This window comes from Maniola jurtina, chromosome 9, assembly GCF_905333055.1.
Source record: "Maniola jurtina chromosome 9, ilManJurt1.1, whole genome shotgun sequence".
Classification (NCBI taxonomy): domain Eukaryota; kingdom Metazoa; phylum Arthropoda; class Insecta; order Lepidoptera; family Nymphalidae; genus Maniola; species Maniola jurtina.
In genome coordinates, this window is record NC_060037.1 from 14,959,447 (window position 1) to 14,966,354 (window position 6,908).

The window sequence follows — 6,908 nt, forward strand, 5'->3', positions numbered from 1 at the left end:
TACTATACCTACCTATTCTATTACCTACACATGCGAATAATCACGTGATTCCGTTGCACCGGTGCGACCTAATTGAAGGACAAACCATTAAATTAACACACTTTTTAACTCCCGACCCAAAAGAGGGGTGTTATAAGTTTGACGTGTGTATTTGTGTGAACCGATTTTAATTTAGTTTTTTTTTTGTTTGAAAGGTGGCTTGATCAAGAGTGTTCTTAGCTATAATCCAAGAAAATCAGTTCAGTCATTTGAAAGTTATCAGCTCTTTTCTAGTTACTGTAACCTTCACTTGTCGGGGATGTTATAAATTTTTAATTTACACTTGTTATGCATTTATAATATGGGTGATTGAGTAGTGATTGTCAAAGTAGACTAAACGAATATACCTACCTACGTAATAAAATTGTACGGGAAAGTGACGTCTCCATACTAGGTACACAACAGATCAACGCGCCAAACAATTCACTATGGGGTTTAGGTTGTGTATGAGATTTGTTGCTCCATGGGCAAGCTCAACGATAGAATAAAGTACTTACTTACCTAACGCGCGACAACCCTCATGTTGATGGAATACTAAGCAGCCAGATAGCAGATAGATACTAACAAATGGTCCATAAAAACCTATTATACCGTTAAGTAATAGCCTAGCTAGTAGTTACTATACCTACCCATAAGCTGATATAATATTTACTTACATAATATTATGTGGTAACTGGTAATAGACCGGCCCCTAAAGCCTGACGTCAAGGTTCATTTGTAAGGATTTTCCTTTGACTAAACTTTATGACTGTTTTGCTGTTAAGTGGGTAGGTTTTTGCTTGGAAGTATGTTTCAATGATTTATTTATGTAATACAATATTAAAATAATTACCACGTGTTTACGGTATTACCTATATCTATATAGGTACCTATAGTTATACACTGGAGAGTAACATAGGCTCATTTACATAGGTTTCAATAGTGGCGAGTCACATAGAAAAAGACTAATAAGTCAGTATGTATTATTTTTAATTTAAGCGCTTTGTGAACTTGCTGTTGGAAACCGAAATAGAATAAATAAATAAATAGGCTTCTTTTTACCTCTGAAAGCTTATAAGTACAGTTACTGCTGCCCTATTTTTAAAATATTGTCAAAAAACATAGCAATTTACAAAAACTAGCGTCTCTACAAAATAATTTTTTTTGGCGGTAAGTAAAATGCAGAAATATGATGAAACTTAATTGCATTATTTCTTGAACCAGGTACAAACAATTCCAAGGCTTTCGATGATGGCTGGCGAAATTATGCAACTTCTTAAAAATGTGTAGCCAGCTTCGAGTTCAGAACACTAGCCAGTTAAATATTATGTAGGTAGGTAGGTATGTAGCTACTAGCCATAAGCTAAACTTATGGGTATAGCTTATCTATCCTAGCTAGAAAAAAAACCCCTAGGTACTCACTAAAAAATTCCCGAAAAAGAAATATTATAAGTAAGTAAGTATCTAGATACCTACCCAATACCCATTATTATTTCAAACTTACTCTTGTTTTACTGCATCTTTCTTAAGTGTTCCAAAGTCGACCAAAGCTTTTAAATTTTCCATTATTTCCAAGAATATCTGATTAACAAACGCAAACGTAAGGTTATTTATCAAGAATCGAGCTGCGCCCTGCGGTTGGGTACAAGGCACTTCGAATTGGGGCCACACTGCAATAATTCATTTCTACGTAAATCATTCTACGCCTAGAAACAACCTAACCAACGTAAAATGTCCACTTATCATATACATTGCCTGTTTTATGGCACCTATCTTTACAAATGACGTGTATAACGGACAATGCACTTCTCAAAATTAAATTGCATACGAGACATTTCGTAAAAGGTTCCAAAATGCTTGAGTATATTAACACTCCGGACATTCCATACATAGATGAACTGGATCGGACTCTGTAATACATTACCTTTTTCTTTCGTGGAAGGATCGGTTGGTTGGGTTTAAACACGTAATGTATGGCGGTCAAAACTTTGTTAGTAGGGTCACCAGGTGCAATTTTTATTTTGGGACATCTAACTACGTTTTCGAACACATAGAAAATACAAATGCGATAGCGAAGCCAAATGTTGTTGAAGATTAAATTAAATTATCACACTAATATGAAAATTTATGTGTATATATGGGTGTATGTGTGTATATTTGTTACACATTCACGCAAAACCTACTGAACAGATTTGGCTGAAATACGGAATGGAGATAGATTATACCCTGGATTAACACATAGGCTACTTTTTATACCGGAAATCAAAGAGTTCCTACGGGATTTTGAAAAACCTACATCCATGCTGACGAAGTCGCGGGCGTCAGTTAGTAGTCGTATAATTTTTCGTCACACACTTCTTAAAACTCTATGTAAGATATTCTCTTATGGAAACCGTAGCTTATGGGATTTGATAAAGCAAGCGCCCCGGGCGCGCGCTATACATTTCGGGATCCCGTCCGCGCGCTATATCACTCCGTAAAGCTAGTAGTCTCAGGCCGAGTTGGAGTCGTGCCATGCACCTTTGTAGCAGGCGCGGCACGACCACTTCGAAGTTCAGATACCTACTGTCTCACAGGGGCACAGCTAGGATTAAGACGTCCAGTCTTTTAGTCGGAAAATAGCGGGTTCAATGCCGGGCACACAGAGATATGTGTGTTTCAGATATTATGGGCCAAATATGCCAATGCATATGCAATATATCCAATACATATAATTCGGTCTGTATGACAATAGCCTCGACTTAAGTTTGTTTTTAACCCCCGACCCAAAAAGAAGGGTGCTGTAAGTTTGACGTGTAGGTATATCTGTGTATCTGTCTGTGGCATCGTAGCTCCTAAACTAATGAACCGATTTTAATTTAGTTTTTTTTTTTTTTTGTTTGAAAGGTGGCTTGATCGAGTGTTCTTAGCTATAATCCAAGAAAATTGGTTTAGCCGTTGGAAAGTTATCAGCTTTTTCTAGTTATTACTGTAACCTTCACTTGTCGGGGGTGTTATAAATTTTTAATTTACACTTGTTACACACAGTTATGCTACAATACTCCAGATGCCTGGCCACCCTAGCCGCGGGCGAAGGCTGCCCTGGCACCGTGGGAGTGCGCGTGACGCACCGGAAGGCGGTCGCATGCCGGCCCGTCCGCGCCGCGCCGCCCTTATTGTACACCGAGTTGCAAATAATGACAACGCTTGCACGAACTAAGCTTTGCATATCGTATGACACGGGACAGTCGTGCTCATGACTTGGAGTTCTTTGACCCGGTTAGATGTTTGTAAACATTCCTTTATTGTCATATTTTGTAGGTGAATAATCATTACGTTAGGTGAAGAAGTTAGAATGTTAATCAATCACTATGGTAATTATAACCTGACGTAGCAGGGGTCTACGAATTCGTCCGCTTTGAAAGATGCGAAAGTGTGTCTGTCTGTCTGTTAGCTTTTCATGGCCCATCCGCTTAACATTTTGACGAAAGATACAGAGAGTTTGCATCCCGGAGAAGGCTCCTAGAGACCACTTTTTAGGATTCCGTTCCTCAAAATGAAAAACGGAAACCTTATATCCCACTTTGTTGTCTATCTGTCATGTCTGTCACGAAAACCTATAAGATACTTCCCATTGACCTAGAATTATGAAAGGCAGGTGGGTAGGTCTTATAGCACAATTAAAGAAAAAATCCGAAATCCGTGAATTTGTCGTTATCTCACAGAAAAAAAAAAATGTGTTCATGAACAAATAATTAGTATTTTCTAATTTCAAAGTAAGATAACTATACCAATTGGGGAATCATGTGAACAGCCTTTACCTGCACATTCTAAAATGGATTTTTATTTATTTTTATATGCATAATAGTTTTTGATTTATCGTGCAAAGTGTCGGAAAAAATACCGGAGTACGCAGCCCTCGGTTCGCGAGTCTGACTCATGGTTTTTCATATTTCATTATGGTGAGCTATATAACGCAGTGATATAATATTTATGATAAATCTATGGCATAGTCTTAGTTACAAGAAAATTGGCGATCTACATAATAGGCTATAACTAGACACCGTGTAATATAAGGCTGGCGACTCTACGCTCCGCCTCGGTCCAAGAGGCATTCGTGGGAATGGGTATAATCTTTTATAACAAAATTCCCCAATCAATTTTGGACTTGCCATTTACACAAGTTTAAAAAATCTATTAAAATTATGCTCTTGAAAAAAGCATATTAAACAATTGAATATTATGTACCTAAATGATAAAAGAGCGTGGATTTGACCTGCTGCTCGCTCCAGCAATGCGCGGGACTTCAATTACTTTTAAACATGGCATATTGTTTAACAAATCTTTGTAAAGAGCAACCGCCGAGTTTCTTGCTGGTTCTTCTCGGTAGGAAAGACATTCGGAACCAGTGATAACCAGTGATCGAAGCCAGTGCATTTGACGATTCTAAAGTACTTGTAAAAGTTTAATTGAATAAAAGTATTTTGAATTTTGAATAGCCTGACGTAGCATATGTCTACGACTTCGTCCGCGTTGAATAAGTAGCCATACTTCTTGATATTTTTCCACTAGTTAGGAGGAAATTCTTATGGATGTCCACACAACATGTCCGACTTCACTGGGATGCGCCTAACCTCCTAACTAAAACCTCCTGCCTTCTATTGGCTATTGGCTGCTCTCCCCGGGACGCGATGTGCAAAACATCAGGAAGGAGACTGTCTCTGCTCAGACTTCGTTTGCTTTTTGCCCGGCCCATTCATCTTTTGTTGGTTTCCCCATGACTGTTCTTAGCATATTCTAACTACAACTTCAGCTATCAAAATAAATAAGTAACATTAGCGATATTATTTCTTACAATATTTACTTCTTTATAAAGGTAATAAAGGTACAGTACCTCGCTAGGAATCCTATGATTCCCCGTTTACGCAGTTTATTAACTCCAAACAAGTCACTTGGTATGCAATAACTTAACGGGCTATCTTACCCCTTGTAGAGCAAGTTACAAGTAAGTACAGGTTACACACGCTGGAGACTGGGGAGGGCTACCTGTGTCCCGTCACGTAGAGGGCCCGCTCGACGCGCGCCGGCGCACGTACCCAGCGTCTCGAAAGGGCCGGCGTGCACGACGCGACCTCATCCGTCACGCCGATTTCACTCTATGTCACGCTCCACACGCGAGCGGCATCCCAATACATGCACCACACTTAACACAAGTTGGAGCCGCGTACCAACTATTCCGTATTGTAATAAACTGGGAAGCTTTTTGGACTCATAACAGATTAACAAGCGTTGTGGTTACATTTCGTATCCAAAAAAAGCTGAGTTTCAGTCCTTTTCCTTTTTAACCATTTATAACCCCCGACCCAAAAAGAGGGGTGTTATAAGTTTGACGTGTGTATCTGTGTATCTATCTGTCTGTGGCATTGTAGCTCCTAAATTAATGAACCGATTTTAATTTAGTTTTTTTTTCTTTGAAAGGTGGCTTGATCGAGAGTGTTCTTAGCACGTATCACTAAATGAGAAGGGTTAAATAGTTTGAATTATATAGTAATGTAAGTAGATTTGTAAACTTAAAAGGGACTAGGGTTCCAAATGCGCCTTTCAAACACCTTTGTAAAGAGTGCACAGAGACCGATACACAAAAATTAGAAAACAATGTACGTTGCAAAGAAAATACCTAATCCAAGAAAATCGGTTCAGCTGTTTGAAAGTTATCAGCTCTTTTCTAATCTTGTCGGGGGTGTTTAATTTACACTTGTTGATACTGTTTAAATGTTAAGGTATAGGTAAGTAAACTTTCCGAATTTAAGTAAATAGTGTTTAATTGCGTTGTTGCTATTCTAAAATCTCTCATATTTTTTTTTGTAGTTTAATTTGTCCTTCGCACTGGTGCGGATTGTTAATGTTTAATGTTTTACTCTGGAGCAACAGCATGCGATATTGCTGCGTGCTACAAAATATGGAAACAATTTAGCGGCCCTTATCAGTATCTTGAGAGGACTGGAATGTTATAGTAGTGAGTAGGTACGACGTTGTGCTTACATATTTTGAACATTTTAGTACAAAAAAGTCATTCAAGTCGCCGCCGTGAAAGCTAATGTTATTAGTAATATATTTAAAAAAATCACTTAATTATTTATTTAATGCAGAGGTAATTAGTATTACCCTCTTGCAAGGAATGGTTTTTCAATATGGATACGGATCACTAAACGACAGCTCTCGATTCAAACCATGTCATTGTAACAGCTAAGCAGCCGCAACCGGGGGTCACTACTGTTACAAATTTTTATTTAAATTTTTATAAAGCGTACCTACCTAAGTACTTACTGTGACTTTACTCACTTTACTTAGACACAGTTAAAGCGAAAAGATCTCTATGTCACAGTAACTTGTTTATTTACTACCACAATTTGAGAGAAAGTGAGAAACACTAACGTAACTATGAACTATGAATATTGATATTTTCAACTCTCCCAATTTTTTAGCAAACCTTGGAGCATTTCGGCGAAGAAAGTATATAGTACCTATGTGATTCTAAGGGCTAGGTACAGTCAAAGGCCGGAAGTCGTTTAGCACCTTAATGATCATAATTCGCGTGGCACGGCTATGCACATGGGTTAGGTGTGTGTGACGCGTTTATAGAAAAAAGTCATAAGTGCGGCAGGTCTTTGATGCAAACTTTCGCGGAATTGCTACTCGAATTCTGAGGCCGACCGTAGTCAACTTTAAAAGCCCTAATCGCATTAAAAAACTTGTTAAGTATATTTAAACTTAATTAGTAAAGTTTTAACAAATTACGCTCTGCTCTTTTAAGTCGCAGTCTAAGGCAAAGACTGCATCTAGCACGTCTAAACTTTGTGTCATCAATAAACTCCTCACATTAATTTAACTGATTACGTTGTAACGACCGT